The 25,229-nt window shown below is 37.7% G+C and overlaps 1 protein-coding gene across 1 annotated transcript in view; it reads right to left on the minus strand.

Moving 5' to 3' along the window:
* The window catches only part of LOC125876682 (WD-40 repeat-containing protein MSI4-like), a 1,104,907-nt gene that overhangs the window by 561,088 nt on the left and 518,590 nt on the right, over positions 1–25,229 (minus strand). The window lies entirely within an intron of this gene.

Below are 25,229 nucleotides of genomic sequence, written 5' to 3' on the forward strand. Positions count from 1 at the left end.
TTGAGCCCTATTTTCTCTAAGTTGAGTTGAACTATTTTATTTGAGTTGAATTAAGTTGAGTGAGTTGAGAAGAGGTAAGTATATTTCTTTTCCATCAGTTCAAGCTTATGTTTATGCTTTAGAATTCCCCTTACTTGCTCGTACATTCCATATACTGATGCCATTTGGTCTGCATCATTTTTTGATGCAAATACAAGTATTCAGGGTTATCAATAGAAGCTTTGTTGATACCGCTTGTAGTTCGAGCTTACTATGGTGAGCTTCCTTGCCTTCTGGAGGATTCCATTTACTTTTCAGTTTTGTCAGGAATTTGTGGGTCTTGTCCCGACTTCCATCCTTGTCATTTAGAGACTTCATAGATAGATAGTAGAGTTTGAGAAGTCTGTTCATTTATTTTGTTAAATGTTTTAAAGACTTGAGTAGCCTATTTTGGCTAGTTGAATATTCTATTATATTTAGAGTTAATCAATTGAGTTAAAGCGTTGTATCTAAATTCTACGAATTTTATCCAATTTTAAGCTCTGTATGCTTGAGTTAGTTTTCCGCTCATAGTCAGCAAGGATAAGGGTTCGCTTGGGGAATAGCAATCGTTCTCGAGTGCCGACTACATCCAGGGTGTAGGCTCAAATTGCGACAATTTTGGTAACCTGATATAATGCAGTGATGAATTAGTCGATGGGTGATATACCGTGAGTTTACGTTATTTTTAATACATTTCACTTAAGAGTTGTGTGTGTCTAGGGCCATTTTGTATTAGAACTAATGTTTATTATGCTAAATTTGCAGGAAATAGGCTTGGACGAGGTCCAGAGAGATACAACTGAAATTTTGCAGAAGTGGCCACCCACAGAAGTGACCTACGAATCGTAGGTCCAGTCACGGTTTGTCAGTGGGTAGGCGTGGCTTGCTCATCTCAGAAGTTTGACTAAGTGTGGAACTATGGAGGCGAGTGACAGACAGTAGGTCGACCCACGGGCCATTCTACACGTCTGTCAATGATCACTGAGAGTTGAAGTTCCAATACCTGATGAAAAGTTTTAAGTGTAGAGCCAGAAAAGAGGACCTATGGTCCGTACTGCACGTCTGTCGATTGCAACTAGGAGTTGAAGCTTCCAATCTTCTGAGAAATTGCCCAAGTCTTGAGCCATGGAATGGACCTTAGGTAAGTCCACTTCCGGTAGGTCAGTATAGTCGATTGAAGCCACATCGAAAAAATTTTATTTCCTTATTTAGTTTCCTTTATGTTTAGGACATGTTTTTCTATAAATAGGGGATGTAAACCTCAATTTTAGGGGTTAGACACTATTGTATTATTTTAGTTCTTGGTATTTTCTTGGGAATTAACTTGCAAACTTTGGCAATTTGATTTCCTTTGTTTGGTTTATAAGATTTTTACTTTGAATTTGAATTGGAGATTACGGGTTTCTTCTACTCAACACGTACGTTCATGAATTCTTCTTCTAAAATTATGAATTGTGTTGTTTCAAGCATGAGTAGCTAAATCCACAACTAGGGTTGTGGGAACCATGAGCAATTTACAACGTATGAATAATAACTAAGTAGTTCTTAACTAGTGTTGATGCATGTTTTGGTGATTCTTTCGTTTAGAAATCTTTTTAATTAGTGCACACTTTAGAACTCACCTTGTTGCTACTTGCTGGACCAAGGAGGTAGTTAGTAAGAAAATAATTATCAACAAATATTTAGTGTGATATTATCTAATAGTCTAATTTCAGTTGATACGAGGGTGAAAACCAAGCCAAACATTGATGTGATGTCTAATCTGAGGTAAAGGTAAGGGTTAGTAAATTATACACACGTAACCGGACCAAGGTGCGGGGTGAAATGTCCTATTTGGCGGACCAAGCGCTTAGGGATACCTAACTTACCACTTTGCATGTGATACTCTAGGAAAGGATTACTATTATTAGGATTATAGCGTTAAGAGCTCGTGGGGAACACATACGCCCTAGTTTCTCTCTCTCAGAGATTACAACAAAGTTTGAATCTTGCTCACTTGATTAATTAAACAACAATCGGTTATTTGTTTCATAAATCCCCTCCCTTTACTTACTTGTCTCGGAAATAAGTTGATAAACGAATATAATCATTAGTTAGATTTAAGTCTAAACCATATTCCTCGTAGGATCAACCCCAATCTACAAGTTGGGTTCTTTACTTGATAACGATCGCTTACGCCTGTTTAGATAGGTGTAATTTGAGCGTATCAAATTTTGGTGCCGCTGTCGGGGAATAAGGTTTTAGATTAAGTTTAACTACATTATTGAACTTTAGTCAATTATTTCCTAATTTTATGTTTTCTTTTGTTTTTGTTTTCTTCAGGTTTTTGCTCTAGTGTATGCCAAGTTCACGGAGTCGAGGTGAACCACTGACCCCATACGATCCAGAGTTGAGAAAAACTTTGAGAAAGATTAATAATCAAGGGGTCTGTGATAATCCAGTCATAAAGGAGCCTGAGGAACAAGTGAATAATGAGAATGCTCAGGTTCAGGTTGATAATCTACTTGGAGATACATTGAAGGTACACAGCCCACCTGAACCAAGACTGCATGATAATTACAGGGTCGAATTCAACACTGTCGAATCTGAGGACCCATAGTTCTCCCTCCTCTACCTCATAGGCATACATTCGTGGTGACTAGCAGTTCGATGTAGATGCTTAGAGCAAGGGGGTTATTTTCTTGTCTGGATTTGGAAGATCTGCATGTATGTCATAGGGTTGAGATTTTTCCCCCTATCACTAACCGGTGATGCTGTTGTATGGTTTTTTGAGCTTCCATACAACTCGATTCATACATGATATCAATTGCACAAGGTGTTCATGGACAAGTACTTTCCATTTTGAAAGAAGCTGAACCACAAAGATAAACTCAACAACTTCGTGGCACTACCTGGAGAGTCTATTAGTAGTTCGTGGGACAGGTTCACTGCATTCATAAGAAGTGTTCTGAACCACCACATTAATGATGAGTTACTGAAGGAGTATTTCTACAGAGGTCAAGATGATAATGGTAAGGTTGTGCTTGATACTATCGCTGGAGGATCATATGGTGAGTGCACTTTTGAGGAGATCACTGAGAAACTGGAGAAGATTTCCCGAAACAATAAAGCACGGAGCACTCTAAAGTTAGACACTGGAAGAAGCACTTTTACAGTGCAATCTGGACCTAGTCAATCCGCAGATGACATTCATGAGGAGAAGGACAGAACTTGGGTTGGTGTTGAAGCATGTAAGCGGAGGCCCAGAAAAGGTAAATGTGGTGAATTATTTGACTAGGACTCTACTACCACCGGTTGAGGAATGTTACTATGAAGAGGATGCTTATTTGGTGAATGATCAGACAGGGGGTTTCCGAGCCAACGCACAAGGTTCTAACTCGGATAATTGGCGCCAAGGGAATGGAAACCAAGGTCGGAACTATGGAAACTACAACCGAGAGGGTCAGTATGTCCAGGATGGGAACTACAATCGTGACAGCAACTACAACCGGAACAACTATGGCAACAAAAACTATAGGGTTGGTCCTTATGTTCCTCCACAAAATAAAAAATCTAGAAATAGTGAAGTTGGGGGTAGTATGTCACGGATTGAGGATATGATGCAGAAGATAATGAAGAGGTTTAATTCGACTGATGAGAATGTGAAGGAGATGCCAAATGACTTGTCTGGAATAGGTCAAAAAGTGTATGCCCATCTAGTGTCGATCAAGCAAGTTGAGTAGTAGATGAATCAGTTGTCCACCACAGTCAGCCTGGCACACTTCCTAGCAACACCATCCAAAATCCAAAGAACGATGGGCATTGTATGGCAGTCACTACTCGAGGGGGTAAGCAGACCATTGATCCACCTATACCGTCTGAGGTTGAAATTTTGGTTGAGAAAGATGATGATGAGTTGAGGTTACGAGAGAGTCCAAGAATTCTACAGAGAAGGAAGCGAAGATAACCCAAAAAGTTATTCCCATGCCTAGACCTCTACCTCTATTCCCACAGAAGTTCATAAAGAAGAATGAAGAAAGAAAATACCGCAGGTTTATTATTATGTTGAAACAGCTTTCCATCAATATTCCGTTGATAGAAACTTTAGAGCAAATGCTTGGGTGTGCAAAGTTTATGAAGGATTTGGTGACTTAGAAGAGAGCCATCAGTTTTAAGGATGATGATAGGTTGCAACATTGCAGTGTTATTGCTACTAGGTCTCTTGTTAAGAAGAAAGAGGATCCTGGTCCTTTCACTATTCCATGCACCATTGGTTTATTGCATTGTAATAAGGCGTTGTGCGATTTGGGTGCTAGTATAAATCTGATGCAATTATCTATTTACAAGAAGTTGGATTTAGGGGCTCCAAAATAGACTGTGATGCGATTACTCATGGCCGATAGAACTGTGAAGTGGTCCATTGGTGTTCTCCAAGATTTACTTGTGAAAGTGGAGTGGTTTATTTTTTCGGCAGATTTTGTGATACTTGACTGTGAGGTTGATTTTGAGATTCCCATCATCCTAGGGAGACCATTACTTTCTATTAGGCATGCCTTGGTCGATATAGAGAAAGGGCAGATGAAGTTCCGATTGAACAGTGAAGAGGTTACTTTGAATATCTGTAGGTCCATGAAGCAGCAAAGCGATCCCAAGTCAGTGTTAGTGGTGGATCATATTGTGGAGTGAGGTTTTGAAGTGTCTATAGAAGAAAGGTTAGGTGTTGATGCACTGGCAGAGGTAATGATGTATTTTGACGGTGATGGCATTGAAGACTATGATGAATTAGTCGCCGCACATGATAGGTTCAAATTTCATTCCAAGCCAAAGAGATTGGAGTTAGATATGAAGAATAGCGACTCTCCACCCACAAAACCGTCTGTTGAAGAGGCTCCAAAATTAGAGCTTAAGGCTCTACCATCACATTTGAGGTATGTATTTTTAAGGAGACATGGTACTTTACCGGTCATCATTGCAGCCGATTTGAATGGTGAACAAGTTGAGGCATTGGTTTATGTGTTGAAAAGATTCAAGCAGGCAATTGGGTGGACTATTGCGGACATTATTGGGATTTCTCCTGGCATTTGTTCTCATAAAATCCAACTCATGCCGGATCACAAGCCTAGTTTTGAGTATCACAAGAGACTAAATCTGCATATGCAAGAGGTAGTGAAAAAGGAAATCATCAAGTGGTTGGATGCTAGAGTCATTTATCCCATTGCAGATAGTAGTTGGGTTTGTCCTGTGCAGTGTGTGCCCAATAAAGGTGGGATTACTTTGGTTTCAAATGGAAAGAACGAGCTTGTTTTGATATGGCCTGTGACTGGATGGAGATTATGCATGGACTACCAGAAATTGAATGCTTGGACAGAAAAGTATCACTTCCCTATGTCTTTTATAGATCAGATGCTGGATCGCGTTGCTGGTAAGGTTTGGTATTACTTTCTTAATGGTTATTCGGGAAACAATCAGATCTTCATAGTTCTGGAAGACCAAGAGAAGACCACATTCACTTGCCCTTATGGGACTTTCTCCTTCAAACGGATGCCATTTGGGTTGTGTAATGCTCCAGCGACCTTCCAGCGTTGCATAATGTCAATATTTTCTGATATGGTGGAAAACTCTATTGAGGTATTTATGGATGATTTCTCTGTGGTAGGTGACTGATTTGATGGTTGCTTGGATCATTTGGCCGAGGTACTTAAACGGTGTGAAGAGTGTAATTTTGTGCTCAATTGGGAAAAGTGCCACTTCATGGTGAAAGAAAGGCTCATTCTGGGTCATCGGATTTCTGAGAAGGGTATTGAGGTTGATAGAGCTAAAGTTGAAAATCTTCCACCACCTATCTCTATTAAAGGTGTTAGAAGTTTTCTTGGGCATGCGGGCTTTAATAGGAGGTTTATCAAGGATTTCTCCAAATTTGGACACCCATTGTGCAAATTGCTCGAAAAGGAGTGTAAGTTTATTTTTAATGATGCTTCTCTAAGAGCATTCGTAGAGTTAAAAGAAAAGCTAGTTTCTGCACCTATCATTATTTCACCAAATTGGGGGCAACCGTTTGAAGTGATGTGTGATGCTAGTGGAGTGGCTCTTGGTGTGGTATTGGGACAAAGAAAAGAGAAGATTCTTCATCCTATTTACTATGCTAGCAAAGCTCTCAATGTGGCTCAAAAGAACTATATGGTAACTGAAAAAGAACTCCTTGTTGTGGTTTTTGCATTCGAGAAATTTTGATCCAACTTGCTTGGTACTAAGGTCATAGTGCATACTGACCATTCTGCATTGAGGTATCTGATGGCTAAGAAGGATGCAAAACCAAGGTTAATTAGATGGGTATTATTGCTACAAGAGTTTGACTTTGACGTGAAAGACAGAAAAGGGACAGAAAATCAAGTTGCCGATCATTTGTCCAGTTTACGGTATTTTTAATACATTTCACTTAAGAGTTATGTGTGTCTAGGGCCATTTTATATTAGAACTAATGTTTATTGTGATAAATTTGTAGGAAATAGGCTTGGACAAGGTCGAGAGAGATACAACTGAAATTCTGCAGAAGTGGCCACCCACGGAAGTGACCTACAGACCGTAGGTCCAGTCACAGTCCGTTAGTGGGTAGGCTTTGATTGCTCATTTGGGAAGTCTGACTAAGTGAGGAACTACAGAGGCGACTGACTGACCGTAGGTCAACCTACGGGCCATCCTGCACATCCGTCAATGATCACTGAGAGTTGAAGTTCCAGTACCTGATGTAAATTTCTAAGTGTGGAGCCACGGAAGAGGATCCACGGACCTAGATCGACCCACGGTCCACACTGCATGTCCGTCAAATGCAACTGGGAGTTGAAGGTTCCAAACTTCTGAGAAATTGCCTAAGTCTTGAGCCACGAAAAGGACCTACGGACCGTAGGTCAGTCCACAGTCCGTAGGTTAGTATCGTCGATTGAAGCCGCGTCCAGAAAAGCTTATTTCCTTATTACGTTTCCTTTTTGTTTAGGACATGTTTTCTTATAAATAGGGGATGTAAACCTCATTTTTGGGGGTTAGACACTATTGTATTATTTTAGTTCTTGGTATTTTCTTGGGATTTAACTTGCAAATTTTGGCAATTTGATTTCCTATGTTCGATTTATAAGATTTTTGCTTTGAATTGCAATTGGAGATTACAGGTTTCTTCTACTCAACATGTAAGTTAATGAATTCTTCTTCTAAAAGTATGAATTGTGCTCTTTCAAGCATGAGTAGCTAAATCTACAACTAGGGTTGTGAGAACCATGAGCAATTAACATCGTATGAATAATAACTAAGTAATTCTTAACTAGTGTTGATGCATGTATTGGTAATTCTTTCGTTTAGAAATCTTTTTAATGAGTGCACGCGTTAAAACTCGCTTTGTTGCTACTTGCCTGACCAAGGAGGTAGTTAATAAGAAAAGAATTATCAATATAGATTTAGTGTGATACTACCTAATAGTCTAATGTCAAATGGTACGAGGGTGAAAACTAAACCAAACATTGATGTGATGTCTAATCTGAGGTAAAGGTAATAGATAGTAAATCATACACACGTAGCCGGACCAAAGTGCGGGGTGAAATTTCCTATTTGGCAGACCAAGCACTTAGGGATACCTAACTTACCACTTTGCATGTGATACACTAGGAAAGGATTACACTATTATTAGGATTACAGCGTTAAGAGCTCGTGGGGAACACATACGCCCTAGTTTCTCTCTCTCATTGATTCCAACAAAGTTCGAATCTTGCTCACTTGATTAGTTAAACAATAATCGGTTATTTGTTTCACAAATCCCCCCCCGCCCTTACTTACTTGTCTCGGAAATAAGTTGACTAAATGAATATAATCGTGAGTTAGATTATGTCTATACCATATTCGTCGTGGGATCGACCCCAATCTACAAGTTGGGTTCTTTACTTGATAACGATCGCCTAAGATTCATCCATACAATTATGAATTACTAATGAAAATTATAATTCTTGGCCATAGAGATTTCAAGAAACTAATTCAAAAATCTCAAGAAAGGATTTCTTGATTGTTCTCCTTCAACATAGGGTATAAAGGCTTCTAATCAAGTTCTTCTTCAAATTTTTTACAAACCTTATTCTTTCGCGTATGTAAGGCTATCATAGTGTTGGACTAGCTCATCCTCACACTCTATATCTACTTTCAAATTAGTGAAAGAGTAATCTAGGGTTATATCCCTTAATTTGATTATTTTTTAGATGAGTAGTATTGTTGAGTTCTGAGTATTGAATTTTATATATTGTTTTTGACATTCTTTAGTTGATTCGTTCATGTCTATATTTCAGCATGAACCCTATGAATTGAGTATTCTTTATATAAGTAGTATCATTGAGTTCTGACTTCTTGAGTTTTCTTTATTGTTACTGAGATCCTTGAGTTGATTCTTTCATGTCTATATTATATCATGAACTCTATTTTGAGTTATAACTTTTGAGAGTCTTTTAAAGACAACATTTTGGTTTTAAACTAAGTTTTTGAGAAAGAAAAAAAGAGTTTGAGAAATAGTTTTAGCAAAGATTTAAGCAATAGTATAAAGGGAACAAAGTATTTCCCAAATGTTTCATTTTTACATGAAGAGAGAGAGTATTTTTACATTGAGCAAAGAGAAACCTTGTTTTCTCAATGAGCAATGAGTTGAAAGTTATTTCAGAGCAGCTACCTCTTTTAAGAGGATGGTTTGAGCAATTATCTCAAACTAGAGAAAGAGTATTTTTGTACATTTGAGCATGACTAGTTATATTATTAGGAGTAGTATTGAGCACCAATATGGGGATTAGTTCAGACAACTCAAAATCCTTATAAACCATTTCTTTCCAACATGGGTACAAGATCATACTTTTTAAATGAATCTTTATTTCTTAGTGGATCCACTTAGTTTAGGTGTCCTATATCCGAGCATGATATAGGATAGTCATGGCAGCCCGAGCAAGCCATTGTATCATTACGTAGCTCATAGTGATGGTTGCCAGTTAGAAAATCTCCCAAATAGAGTTAAAAGTGTATTGTTATTATATCACTTAATATGTTGAGTTTAGACATGAGTAACTATTTTTTGCAAAGTTTAAATGATTTTACTTCTTTATTTCTTTACCTTCAGTTAAGTATATATCTATATCTATGGCAATCCTTTCATTATGTTATTTGTTATTCAACTATATTACATACTCGTACATTCAATGTACTGATGTGATTCGACCTGCATCTCTTAATGATGCAGATAGAGATTCTTAGGATCCTCAATAAGAGTCCGTTGAGATCACTTTATTTGCTCGTTAGCTTTTGAGTAAGACCTTTTATCTTCTAGAGGACTCTAGTTTATGAGTTGTTAGTAGTATTTATTTTGAGGAGTCGTGGGTTTTGTCCCAACCCTCATCTCTGTATAGTAGAGGCTTCATAGTTAAACATTTTTGGAAAGTCTTTCAGTTTCAAATGTTTTATTTAAACTTATGTTACATACTCAATATATTCAGAGAGTTTTAAGATTTATTACATGGTTGATTTAGCATTTGTTTAAGTTTTATGTTTGTGTGCGAATGAGTTAGTCTTCCTCTTTTAGTCAGCCAGGATGAGGGTTCGCTTGGGGCCAACAATGGTTATTGAGTGTCGCCACGTTCGGGTTGTAGGCTCGGGTCGTGACAAAATTGGTTTCATAGCACACAATTCAAGTGTCCTAGGGTGTCTATAAAGCCGTATCACTAGAATCTTCTTTGTCATTCTGATGGCCCCATTTTTATAAATGAGGGACTATAGACATTTATGAAAAGTTTCCCTTTCATACTCTAAATTGTGCAATAGAACTGTTTCATATGGAACTTAGTCAAGCTTGTGCATTTCTCAAATCCATTTGACTACCCCTCATACTCAAGGTGGTTGAAAAGCAAAGTCAGATCGTTGTCGATGACTTTCTCTCAGCTAAAGTCTTCAGAAAGTCATGAGACTACAGAGGGGCTCTAAAGAAGCCCGTGAGTGAGGTTAGGTGTTTAGATTCAGAGGAATGCACTCTTATTTATATGAATCATTTGTTCAAGCTAAAAGTAAGATGTGCTCTCAGATTCTCTTCTCTAAACCTTATTTCAGGTGATGCCCTTTATGAGAGGAGTGTGTTTTAGACCATTTCGGTAGTGTTATCACCCGAAAAGAAGTTTCAATTGCAATATTGTGAGCCAGTAGTAGTAGAAGTGCCTAGAGTTAGAAAAATGAATTTAGAGGGGTGGTAATCAAATAAGGGAGATAATGATGAAGAAAAGTGTGTAGGTTGTACCCATTTGCCTAGTAAGTCATGAATGAGGAGTTTTTCCCTTATGTGTCATGCCCCGAGGCTACCCCCTTGATGTAAACACGGGCCTTAGGATCACGAGTGACCCCAAGCTAACCCTGAAGCTAGCATATCATAAGCATACTAAAACAACTGAATAAAGAGATACCATGTGGAAACTAAAACATGAGATAAATGAAAGATGAGGAATACACAATACTGATTTGAATATATATAAATCTACTAAGAGTTCAACGATACTTAACATTCATTCAAATCTAAAGTTGAATCTAATACTATGTCTGAAAAGCCTCTAATTGAGTTAAGTTGGGATGCTAGGACATGCCCCTAGCTAACTCTAACAAAACTAAAAACTGAATAAAAAGACTAGACCGAAAGCATGTCTATTGTCCTCTAAGTATGAGGACTCTCCACTGTTGTTGCTAAAATACGAACCGAGAATCGATCTAAGTGTGATCTAGATGCTAAGTACCTGAACCTACATCATGAAAGGATGTAGCGCAGAGTATATGTCAATAATTTGAATGTACTAAGCATGCAGGATATAGATAATATCTGAACAAACATAATTGAGCAATGACATAATCTGAATCAAAACATAGATACTGAAATATAACTGAAAAATGAGCTAAACTTAATGCAATGACAAAGTACTAATTATGAAAATAGCATGTTGAACATATTTCTTATGTATATACTGAAAACCTGGTCAAATGCACTAAGAGTCTGACTATGGGAGCTTCTATTAATCGACATAAAAGCCCGTGAGCTAAATGTGGAGTCTGATGTATACGCCCCCTATCGAGAGGACCCAATATACCTTGCAAGGGGTACAAAGGCATGACTAGCGTGATTATTGAATCTGATGCCTAATAGAGGGGACTTAAAACCCTATGAGGGCACGTAGTTCTAGGACTATGAGAGTACGGCAAACCCTAGTCCAACTTGGTGCTAAGCCTACTCCCAACTGGAGATGTGTATGACACAACATAACGTAAATACTAGATAGCTCAATATTTTGACATGCAAATCTGAGAATGCAACATTTAGGTACTGACAATGAAACATTCAAAACTAGAGCATGTATATCTGTTTAACTGATCTAGCATGTGTAATTCATGAACTAAGAGAATCTACACAACTAGGGTTCTAAGTTTCATGCAAGGAACTAAGCAAACGTTTTTCAGAAAAACATAATAATCTGATTAAGAATAATATAACAGCTAAATCACAACCAATATCTAAGGTTTTAGGAACCCTAGGTCTAAGCAAGATATAGTGAATTAAGAATATGACTGAATTCTAGGGACCTAGTGGTTGAAAGGAACCCACTAGTGAAATCCCACATACCTGGTGATGAAATCTATGGAGAAATCCTTCGATTTCGGGGCTGAAACTTGAAGAACACTGTTGCTTGTTCTTAGGAGGTTTGGTCGACTTTTTCCTCTTCTTTTTTCTCCAAGTTTGGTTGATATTTGGTGAATAAGGGTTTTGGGTATGTTTGACTAAGTTATTAAGCTTAAACTAGGTAAAACGACATAGTTTAGGCATCAAAAGATGAAATTTAAGTGCCCAACACATAGGAAAAAGACCTAAATCTAACTTAAAAGTTGACGAAGGCCACCCATAGAGGGACTTACTGGCCGTAGGTGGACCTACCAACCGTAGGTAGGGGTCGTAGGTCAAGCTCTGCCCGACAAGGCTTTACTAAAATGAGCATAAAATTTTACTCCAATATGGGATTTTAGCAAACTCAGTGGCGTTGGAAAGAGGATTCAATTATTTTTCATTTGGTAGGTCATGGGCCACCTAAATTCTTTTGTGCTAAAAGTTAAAACCGTTTGAAGTTTACCCAACATCAATTTCCCCCTAACTGGTTGTTGACCCTCACCTACGGTCCGTAGGTCCAACCATGGACCGTCCTGGTTAACCATAGGTGGGGTCAGAGACTATAAACATTTGGTGCCCAACGATGGAACCTCATCTACAGTATGTGGTTCTACCTACGGACCGTGGGTGGTTCCGTTGGTACTGGCACCAGTTTTATGAAAACTAGGATTTTTCTTCATTTTGAGATCTGAGGTGTTACAATATCTCCCCCTTGGGAACATTCGTCCTAGAATGAAGTCTAAACAAGCTCAGTATGTAGGAAAGGAATTGTAATCCTTACCACTAAGTACTAGAAACCAATATCTAACTGAATTGAGTTCCCTGAATCATGCAAATAACCTAAAATGCAAGGATAACTGAAGGAACAAAATACTGAGACTGAATTTACACAAGGGTAAACTGAGAGACCTGAGAAGAACTATTCCCTCAAGCTGAAACGGAATCGGAAGCAAAGAGGTGAGAATACTTTGTCATTATGGCAACTTCTGCTTTCCAAGTAGCTCCTTCAACGGACTGAATCCTCCACAAAACCTTCACAGAAGCTACTTCTTTATTTCTCAACCTATGAATCTGATGGTCAAGAATCTCAACTGGCACCTCTTCATAATTCAGACTATCCTTCACAGCCACACTCTCTAATGGTACTATTAATCTCAGATCACCCACACACTTCTTCAATAAGGAAATGTGAAAGACAGGATTAACTACTGCAAGTTCTGCTCACAACTCCAATTCATATGCCACATTACTAACCCTTTTAGGATTCTATAAGGACATACATATCTCAGACTGGGCTTCCCTTTCTTGCCAAATTTCATCACCCCATTCACAGGCGACACCTTCAGGAAAACCCAACATCGATTTCAAACTCTAAGTCCATTCTCCTTACATCTGCATAGGACTTCTAATGGCTTTGAGCTGTCTTAAGTTTATCTCTAATGAGCTAAACTTTTATCATTGCCTCATGAACTGAATCTATCCATATCAAGGCTGCTTCACCTACTTCAAACCAACCAATCGGGGACCTGCATCTACCTCCATATATTGCCTCATAAGGGAATGGTAACTATTATTATAGGCGAACTATATAAGAGGTAGGTGATCATCCCAACTACCCTTGAAATCGACCACGCAATCTCTCAACATGTCCTCTAAGGTCTGAATAGTACTCTCTGCGTAACCATCCGTTTGTGGATGAAATGATGTACTGAGATTTACCTGTGTACCAAGACCTTTCTAAAATGATTTCCATAAATGAGAGGTAAACTTAGGACCTCTATTTGAGATGATATACAAAGGAACCCAATTAAACCTTACTATCTCATTAATGTAGAGTGTAGCGTAATCCTCCACTTAATTTGTAGTCTTGATAGCCAAGAAGTGAGCGAACTTAGTAACACTGTCCACTATCACCTAAATGTATTCATGTTGTCTGTGAGTACGAGGTAAACCCGTAATGAAGTCTATGTTTATCACATCCCACTTCCATGTAGAATGTTAATCTCTTGAGTCATATCTCCTAGTTTCTAATGTTCTACCTTAACATGTTGACATTTAGGACACTTAGCCACAAAATTTTCTATGTCTCTCTTTATGTCATTCCACCAAAAGACTTCCCACAGATCACGGTACATCTTAGTGGCACCTGGATGAATAGAATATCTGGAATTATGGGCTTCTATAAGGATTTGCTGCCTCAACTCACCCGCATTAGGGATACATAAGTGACCCTGATAGTGAAATACACCATCTCCCCCTTGGGAGAAAACCTCTACTTTCTGCTGATGAATTGCACCTTTCAACTGAAGTGATATAGGATCACTATCCTGTTTTTCCTTAACCTCTATTAGCAATAAAGATTCGGATCTATTATTAACTATCACACCACCATCTGACATGTCTGTAAGACCAACTCCTAAGCGAGCAAGTCAGTGAACATCTTTTGCTAATTCCTTCTTTTCTTCCTCAACATGTGTTATACTACCCATAGATAGTCTGTTGAGAGCATCAGCAACTACATTGGCCTTACCAGGATGGTAAAGCACATTCATATCATAGTCCTTGAGAAATTCAATCCATCTCATTTGATGAAGATTCAACTCTTTATGGGTGAAGACATGCTGAAGGCTCTTATGATTTGTGAACACATCTACGTGAACACCATACAAGTAATGCCTCCAAATCTTTGGGGCAAATACTACAGCTGCAAGCTCGAGGTCATGAGTCGGGTAGTTCTTCTCATGACCTTAAGATTTCTAGAAGCATAAGTTATGACCTTACCTCGCTACATCAATGCACAACCTAGGCTGACCCTAGATGCATCACAATATATCACGTAACCATCTAAACCATCTGATAGAGTCAAGACAGGAGCTGTAGTCAACCTAGTCTTCTATTATGAGAAACTTTTCTCGCACTCATATGACCACTGAAATTTGACTTCTGAGTCAACTTGGTAAGTGGGGAAGCTATTGATAAAAATTCTTCAACAAATCTCTTGTAATAACGGGCTAAACCCAACAAACTTCTTATATCTATTGGGGAGGTGGGTCTGGGCCATTATTTCACTGCCTCTATTTTCTAAGAATCCACTCAGATTCCTTCGCTAGATACCACATGACCAAGGAAAGTGACTGACTGTAAACATAATTCACATTTGCTAAACTTAGCGAATAACTGGTGATCCTTGAGAGTTTGCAGAACAACTCTTAAATGAGTCTCATGGTCGTCCTCATTCCGAGAATATATGAGGATATCATCAATAAAGACAATAATGAACAAATCCAAATATTATTTGAACACCCTGTTCATCAAGTCCATGAAAGCTACAGAAGCATTTGTTAGTCCGAAAGACATAACTACAAATTCCTAGTGACCATATCTAGTCCTGAAGGTTGTCTTCGGAATGTCACTACCTCTGACTCTGAGCTAAAGATAACTAGATCTGAGGTCTATCTTAAAAAAGCAACTAGCACCCTGAAGTTGGTCGAACAAGTCATCAATCCTAGGGATTGGATCCGTATTCTTGATTGTGACTTTGTTCAACTGAGGATAGTCAATGCACATCCTGAGAGAACCATCTTTCTTTTTCATGAACAACACTAGTGCACCCATGGAGAGATACTTGGTTTGATGAAGCCCTTATCTAGAAGGTTTTTCAGCTGCTCTTTCAATTCCTTAAGCTCAGTTGGAGCCATTCTAGAAGTATGAATCGAAATGGGCGGGTTATCTGGAAGGAGATCAATTCCAAAGTAAATTTCCCTTTCCGGAGGAACTTCAGGAAGATCTTCTGGAAATTCATTTACTATTGGAACTGACTCAAGAGTTGGGGTTTCAGTGTTTAAATCCTTAACCCAAACAAGATGATAGATATACCCTTTAGAGATTATCTTTTTGGCCTTCAGGTAAGAGATAAATCGACCTACATGCACTAAGCTACTACCCTTCCATTCTAAGACTGGCTCGTTTGGAAACTGAAAACGAACGATCCTAGTTCAACAATCGACTGAGGCATAATAGGAATGTAACCAATTCATGCCTAGAATGATGTCAAAATCTATCATTTCTAACTTTACAAGATCTACTGAGGTGACTTTCTAAGAGACTGTGACAAAGTAATTTATGTATACCCGTCTAGATATAACTAGGTTACCAAATGGAGTAGAGACTAAGAAAAGTTCTGAAAGAGTTTTTGGACTGACACTAAAGTTTACTGTTACATAGGGAGTTACAAAGAAAAAAGTAGCCCCTGGATCTAACAATGCATAAGCATCTAAGTGAAAGACTCATAACATAGCAGTGACCACATCAGTTGAATCTTCCTGATCCTAGTGAGCCTGGAGACCATACAACATGTTATGGCGGTGACCGCCATCTATACTAGATGAAGTACCCTGCTGAGTTAGGCGACCTGTTGGTACTACTGGAATTGTAGACTAAGCCTTATTATTGTTACCTCCTTGCCCCTTCCTGGTATAAGGGCAATCCTTCAACCCATGGCCAGACTGACCACACCCAAAACACCCTTCCTTGCCTACAAGACTCTCGCCCGGATGGTTCTTACCACACTTTGGACAAGTTGGAAAGGTCCTATTACCTGAAGCACTCCCTTGAGGATTAGAGACTAATGCCCTACCTTTTTTATCCTCTCAAAACTTGGGGGATTAATCACTAGTTGTTGAAAGTGCTGGGGTTGTAAACCTCTACTGAAACTGTAAGAGATTCCCACCACTTGACTTCTGCAGAGAGTATTCATAATTTCATGTTCTAGCCTTCTTGCTGTCCTTAGCCATTTCCCTAATCTTATTTCCCTCAACCTGCTAAGCATGAGTCATAAGCCTAGAGATATTCATATCCTCTAACAGCATAGCATTCCTGCACTCTATCTTCACTAAGTCGCATACCCCAAATAGAAACTTACTAATTTGTGCCCTTGGAGCGGTAACTATACGTGGAGCATACCTGGAGAGCTGAGTGAACTTAGGTCCATATTCTTGGACTGACATAGTACCTTTCCTCAAATTCATGAACTCCTGAGCTATAGCCTGCCTTAACTCTTTCGGGAAGAACCTGTCTAAAAAAGCTCCAGTAAAGCATTCCCAAGTCACAGGAGCTACATTTGCACCCCTCTTTTCTTTCCACTGAGTGAACCAAACGTGAGCTTCATCCTTAAGCTGGTAGGATTCCAACTCCACCCTATTATTACCAGTTACTTGCATCACTCTAAAGATTTTCTTAACCTCATCAATGAAGTTCTGTGGGTCCTCACCAATCTGTGACCCTAGAAATTCAGGCATATTCATCTGGACAAAATCTCAAACTCTAGCTGCCACTTATCCACCATTAGTATTAGTAGGAACTGGACTTGCAGATTGTTTTGGTTGGCTACACTCTTAGCCAAAAGTTGGATGATCATATTTTGGAATTCTGCATTCGTACCCTCATTGTCCAGGACTGGAAGAATTGTGTTAACATTGTGTGCATTAGCATTCCGTGCATAATCTCTATGAGGAAGCATGATCTGAAACACATAACGATGGATTAGAAAGGAGATCATACCCACGCACTATAAGAAAAGCAAGAAAGTGAAGTTTTTCTTAAAACACTTCGTAGCCTCCCTCTCATTAGATATGGTTCACTTCACACCCATAAAAAGGACTCCACTTAGTGCGGCTTTCATACATCCTAGGACTTTTGTACCTAATGCTCTAATACCAAGTTTTTCACGCCCTAAGGCTATCCTCTTGATGTAAACATGGGTCCTAGGATCACGAGTGACCCCAAGTTAACCCTGAAGTTGGCATATCATAAGCATAATAAAACAATTGAATAAAGAGATACTATGCGGAAGCAAAAACAAGAGATAACTGAAAGATGGGGAATACCCAATACTGATCTAAATATATTTCAAACTACTAAAAGTTCAATTATACTGAACATTCACTCAAATCTAAAGTTGAATCTAATACTATGCCTGAAAAGCCTCTAATTGAGTTGAGTTGAGTTGAGCTGCTGGGACATGTCATCCAGCTAACTCTAACAAAACTGAAAACTGAACAAAAAGACTAAACTGAAACCATGTCTATTTTCCTCGAAGTACGAGGAATCACCACTGAAGCTTCTAAAATACAGACCAAGAATCGATCTAAGCATGATTTGGATGTTGAGTACCTTAACCTACATCATGAAAGGATGTGGCATAAAGCATGTGTCAGTACTTGGAATGTACTGAGAATACAGAATATAGATGATAGTTGAACAAACATAACAGAGCAATGTCATAATCTGAATAGAAACATAGATACTGAAATATAGATGAAAACTGAGCTAAATTGAATGCAATGACCAAGTACTAATCATGAAAGTAGCATGTTGAACTGATTTTATATGTATATGCTGAAAACCTAGTCAAATTTAGTAAGAGTCGGAGTGTGGAACTACTTTTAACTGACATAAAACCACGTGAGCTAAACGTCGAATCCTATGTATACGCCCCATCAAGAGGATCCAATATACCTTGCCAAGAGTATAAAGGCATGACTGGCGTGATCACTAAATTTGATACCCAACAAAGGGGACTTATAAGCCTACGGGAGCACGTAGTTCTGTGACTATGAGGGTACGCTAAACCCTAGTCCAACTCGGTGCTAAGCCAACTCCCAACTGGAAATGTGTATGACAAAACATAACTGAAATACTGAATAGCTCAATATTCTGACATGCAACATTTAAGTACTGACAATGAAATATTCAAAAGTGGAGCATGTATATCGGTTTAACTGACCTAGAAAGTGTAATTCATGAACTAAGAAAATCTACACAACTAGGGTTCTGAGTTTCATGAAAGGAACTAAGCAAACTTTTTCACAAAAACATGATAATCTGATTAAGAATACTATAACAGCTAAATCACAACCAATATCTAAGGTTTTAAAAACCCCAAGTCTAAGCAAGATATAGTGAATCAAGAATCTGATTGAATTCTTGGGACCTAGTGGATGAAAGGAACCCACTAGTGAAATCCCACATACCTGGTGACGAAATCTACGGAGAAATCCTTCCATTTCGGGCTGAAACTTGAAGAACACTGCTGCTTGTTTTTGAGAGGTTTGGTCAACTTTTTAATCGTTTTTCTACTCCTAGTTTGGATGATTTTTGGTGAATAAAGGTTTTGGGTCTGTCTGACTAAGTTATTAGGCTTAAACTGGGTAAAACGACATAGTTTAGGAACTAAACGATGAAGTTTAAGTTCCCAACGCATAGGAAAAAGACCTAAATGACTCTAACTTAAAACCTAACGAAGGCCACCCACGGAGGGACCTACTGGCCGTAGGTCGACCTACCAACCGTAGGTAGGGGTCATAGGTCAAGCTCTGCCCGATAGGACCTCACTAAAACGAGCATAATGTTTTACCCCAAGATGGAATTTTAGCAAACTCAGTGGTATTGGAAAGAGGATTCAATTATATTTCATTGGGTAGGTCATGAGCCACCTAATTCCTTTTGTGCTAAAAGTTATGACCTTTTTGAAGTTGACCCAATAGCATAATCCGCCTAAAAGGTTGTTGAACCTCACCTACGAACAAACCTACGATCCGAAGATCCAACCATGGACCATCCTGGTCGACCGTGGGTGGGGTTAGAGACTATAAACATTTGGTGCCAAATGATGGAACCCCACCTACGGACCATGGGTGGTTTCGTTGGTACTCGCACCAGTTTTCTGAAAACTAGGATTTTTCTTCATTTTGAGATATGTGGTGTTACATTATGTGTGAGCTAAGGAGTCTCATTTTTGTGTGAATTTCATAATAAAAGGTAGATTAATAGTTACTAGTATGGATGAGTTAGAGTATACTTTAACCAGAAGGGAGTTTATGTCAATGTAACATTGTGTTAGTGAAGGCCAAGTATAGATGTCGAATAAAAGAGCAGAGTATTCATGAGGTGATAGATCTAAGCTAGATTTATATATTATTTTGGGAGAGTCATGTGGTCGTAGGGTTATAGAACTAATCCGGTAATGATGTATAATAAATATGTGAATAGTATTTAAGTTGTGAAAGGGAATGTGATGGTAATATGTAAATAGGTAGGTTGTGAGATAAAGATTGAACACTTTTCATAAGGTCTTAGTGGGCGAGTTTTACTTAATTTTATCTATTAGTCGTAAACTAGTATAGTATGTGAGCGATTATATTGGTATATGTATTTACTACTAGACACTAAGCTTGAATTTGAGATGAGTATCGTGATAAAAATAATGACAACATGAGGGTGATGATGTTAGTTTTGAGATCTGATCTAGTAGGTTTGACATGAAGTAGGTGAGGAATTAAGGTGTTACTATGCAATAAAAGCGAGTGACACAAGTGTGGTATTTGGACCCACAGACGAGAGCAAAGAAGTGTGGATAAGTTAGTAGATTAACAAGAACATTAAGAGGTGTACCCGAGATCGTATGTAGTTAGATGAGGTTCCAATTAAGTTTATGATTTTTCATGAGTGCCTATATAGTAGATTTGAGTTGTCAATATGGAATAGGCTGATTTAAGCACTATATTTTTCCTTAAGAGTTAGATTAAGCGACTTTATAAGTCAATGTGGGTAATGGTTCTAGAAAGTCTTTTATAGAAGCTGGAAGAAGTTACGAGGAGTATATTAGAAAGAAGCCTTTGAAGAAATCTTAGTGCCTGCATGTGGAAAGTTTAGTAGCAATGAGAGTAGCATTTCCTGAGTATTGGGGTAAAGCAAATGTAGAATAGTTTAGAGAAGATGAAATAAATCCATAGTTTTAAAGTGTCATATTTAGACCTAATGGGGAGATGATATGGTGAGAAACCAAGTCAAGTGTGGAGAATCATATAGTGATGTATTCAGAAAGAGTTGTAGTGTTACATCAATCAATTCATACTCTAGCGTATTTCTCAAAGTTCGGTGATTATAACATCCTGTTGATGTTTATAATATCCTAATTGTGTCTATGATCCATGCTTACACACTTCATATAGATTCAAATCCATGCTCAATTCCCAGAATGAGGGGCAAAGACTTTAGTCGATTGATCTCAATCTTACCCCATAAAGTTATGGATATCCACCTTATGATATGAATCTATTGTAACACCTCGGACTTTGAAAGTGCTAAATTGAGATTCGTTCAAGTTACTCTTCAATTCTGAGTTTTGGGTCAACTCAAACGACCATAACTTTAAACACAAGGTGAGTTAGGTGGCCCATGATATATCAAATTGATGTTTGTTGAGTCCTCTTTCCAACGCCGCCAAGTTTGATAAATTTTGAGTTTTGCTGAAGGAGATATGCATGTTTGAGTGCGGCCTGTATAGTTAAGGTGTTTTCTTTTGTTTTAAAGAGAGGTATTTTAGCCTTTTTTTTACCCTACTATCCTAGCACGTTTTACCCACCCAAGTTAAGGGGTATAATCATACTAAGTCAGTTCTAAACATTCCTAAAGCATTTAGAAGGCTAGGACAAAGTTCAAGAGGAGAAACAAAGAAAGTTTCCAGCGTTCATCTAGTTCTGAGAATTTTTGCAAAGAATTTGGTTCTTTTGAGGTATGTAAGTTTTCATAGTGTTAGGTTTGTTCACCCTCACACCAATCATGAGTTTCCAATTACGAATTCATCCATCAGATTGTATATATTGAGATTCTTGTTGAGTTCTTGAGGCTTTGTGTGTCATTCTTTAAAAATGAAGTTTTGTTGAGTTCTTGAGGTTTTTTGGGTGGATTTTCTATTAATTATGTTGTGTTTATGAATCTAAGGGATTTTGGAATAAATCAATTGATTCTAGCTGAATTAGGACCAAAAATCGAGAAGAAAAATTCATCAGGACGTTCTGCGAATAGGCTGGGGCGGTGCGCCCCTGTAGCACCAGGGGGCTAGCGCCCAAAGTCTTCTGTGTGCTCCAAACCAGCCTCAGGCAACTGAGGGCTGGCGTGGCGCAGCGCGGCACTGATGCGCCAAAGGCGTCGGGCCCCCTTCCTCCTTCGTTATTCGTTCCGTATGCGTTCCTTTGAATCATGTCTTCGCTCTCTTCTTATTTCCAACTATCTAAGTCTTCATTAATTATTGAGAGATCATATATATCGTAATCATATCTCTTAAATCTTCATTTCACATCAAAGTAAAGATTAAGAGTAATGTTCGAGGAAGTCCTTTTTAGTCATTTTGATAAGTCTTCTACAATTACTTATAATTTGTTTTAAGACTTGAGTAGGAAAATGAGGAGAAGAACAAAATAAAGAAAAAATCATAAATCGGAATCTTATGACAAAATTAGCAATATGTAATATGTGAATATACATGTGCATTTAGAGAATATTATTATAAAGGAACATATAGCACAGAAGAAAGGAAGGAAATAAGAAAATTATATTTCACAAAATTACCAGAACCTTTTAATTCAAAAGTAATAAAAAGTTGGAATGAAGCAGGATTAATAGATACCTTAGGAGCTAAAATAAAATTCTTGCAACGATGGTTTATAGAACTATGTGAAAGACATAAAGAAGAAATAAAAATGGAAAAAATACTAGTAAAAAACTTAGCATGTTGCAAAAATAAAACGGAACCCCAATTTGGTCGTACGGAAAAATACTATAAAAAGAGATATAACAAAAAAGATAGATCGAAATATAAATATAAAAAACCAAGAAGAAGATACTATGTAAAAAACTACAAAACCAAAAGACCATATAGACCAAAAAGAAAACTAACGGAATGTACATGTTATAATTGTGGAAAATTAGGACATATAGCTAAAGATTGTAAATTACCTAAAAATCCAAAGAAAAAATAAATATCAGAAATAATAATAGACAATTAAAAATATATACAAATAGAATGCGTAGATTATGAATTAGAAAGTGAAGATAGAATATATGAATTATCAGAAAACGAAACAGATGAAATGGAAAATAATTCAGTAATAGAATCAGATAATGAACACTATATAAATGACTGAAACAGATACACAAATAATAACTAAAGAAAAATATCAAGATGAAGAATCAGCAGAACAAAAAATAATATTTGATAATAATATTTTGAACAAATAAAAGGAAAAGAATTTGACCTAAGAGTAGAAAAAATATTCGAAATATCAACAATAAGAAACTGGTTTAAACGATAAAAAGAAGAATATTATGTAGTAAGTCAAAGATAACATATCATAGATTGCAAATACACCAAAGGAAAGGGTAAGATACCAATAATAAATAAACGAATAATAAATAAAGAAATACAAGATATTAAGGCTAAAAATCCAATTAAATATGTACATTTAGGAGGAACATAAATACTGTCACACCCCAAATTCGGATGTGATGGCACGTGTCCATTTCCCACCGGACACGTCAGCCTAACCCAACCACAACGATAGAGAAGTAGAAATACGAGAATAAAAGATAATAAATAAGCGAAAGACTTTAATTAAGACTCAACACTACCCAGAATTTGGTTGTCACATGTACAAACCTCTAAATACAGAATTCGAATAAAAATATACAAGTATCAGAGTATAGTTCTCGAATAGAACAAAACTGAAAGTAAAGATAACTCAAGGGCACGTCTGGAATGAACCGCTACCTCTCGAGTATGTCCCGAAGCTCAATCTGCTAAAGAAAATACTAAGCCGAATCTAAGAGAGAGCTGTCAACCTACGCAATTATGTAGAAGCAAGGGTGAGTACCGAAAACCACAGGTACTTGGAAGTAACTCTAACTAAGCAAAACTAGCAGCTACAAACAACTCCTTTCAATCCCAACCGAACCACCAAAACTTCAATCTAGCAGCAAACCAACCAACCTATACTAAGCAGATCATATTCAACAGCCAGAACCAACAGTATATCCTCATCAACCTCAGATCAACAAATAAGAGCAAGTAGATCAAATTCCACATAAGAAGGGTAAACCGATACAATCCACACATCACAGACAAAGATAAGGCAAATGCAATGCAAAATGCAATAATGATGTCATGTAGTCGTGATGCATGTCTGTCCTACGATACACATCTGTTGACGTAATCAGTCCGCGCTGAATACTCAAATCAGAACCCATGGGGGCCACACATGGACCATGTATCACCGCCGGAACCAGATCCCATCGGCATCCAAATCGCTAGCCGGAGCTAGTCCATCTCATATATCTCTAGCCGGAGCTAGTCTCAACTGTGTCTCATATCCATCCATCCTCATATCAGTGTCTCAGAACTCATGCAACAGATAGTTCACACATGGGATGAATAATGAATATGCACATGTCATCAATCACAATCATATCACGATCACATCATAGTATTACACATCATCTGTCTCAATCACAACCATATCACGACCACATCATAGTATTACACATCATCTGTCTCAACATCAATGTTTGTATCAATCATAGCCTACTTATGCTCTTCTATCCCCTCAATATCAGTTATCACATGACTTATTCAACAAATTCAAGTCACATATAACACATTTAGCTCGTTTTATTCTCCATCTTTCATTTACAACAATTTCAATCAAAAAATAAAACCCATCCTCAATCCCCATTACTCCCCAACACAATTAGGAAAGTAGTCATGCGTAGTCTAAGAGTTTTACAAAGTTTGGAAGCCACTTGCCTTAAAACGAACTCCAAAAGTTACTTGACTTGAGCCGTTTCCTTTCCGAGTATAATCCGTATCACGATAATCTATTCAAACAATTATTCACAATCAAAATTCGAGTCCAATGACACCAAAATCAAGAAATTTAGGGAAAAAGGGCAAAACGGTCCAAAAGTCTCATACCGAAAAATGATACCCAAATCTGGAAATTTTTTATGTAAAATGATCCTTAAAGTATTTGGAAGCTAATGGTGAAAACCAATTTGAAAACGGAGTTGAAATCAATTCACAAACTCAATTTGAAGGAAAATCCACGTTCTTGAAGAAGCCTAAAATATTCGGATCCGAAACCCCGACTCGAAAATGAAATATCTCTTGAAAAACATCTTACCCATGCTTAGATAAGTTCAAATATGAAATTTCATCAAAAACGGAGTTAAGATCGACCTTGAAATTCTCAATTTATCAAACTTTAACTTTACGGGGAAAGTCCAAATTGTACGTGGTTAATATGATGAAAATAGTTGATGAATCAATAATTTTATGTTAAAATCAGTTTACCCATAATATAAGGATCGTAAATATACCTTTTTCATCAAAAAGGGAGTCCAAATTGATAAAACCCCAATTTTTCCCAAGAGGTTTACGGATAGGGAAAAAAAACCAGATAAAGAAATTATGAGAAAATGTCAAATTGAAGATTGAATACTAACCCTCATATTAATTCAAGAATAAACCCGTAAGAATCATTTCATTCCGATCTCTAGAACTCCCGATATGCTCAGAATACCAAATGAACACAGTCTGAGATTTTTATACAGTACATGGCTGTTATGCACCAGAAAAACAGCAGTTAATCTTTCACTAAAAAGGCCGTAATTTTCTCATACGATAGTGAAATGA

This window comes from Solanum stenotomum, chromosome 9 (assembly GCF_019186545.1).
Source record: "Solanum stenotomum isolate F172 chromosome 9, ASM1918654v1, whole genome shotgun sequence".
NCBI lineage: Eukaryota > Viridiplantae > Streptophyta > Magnoliopsida > Solanales > Solanaceae > Solanum > Solanum stenotomum.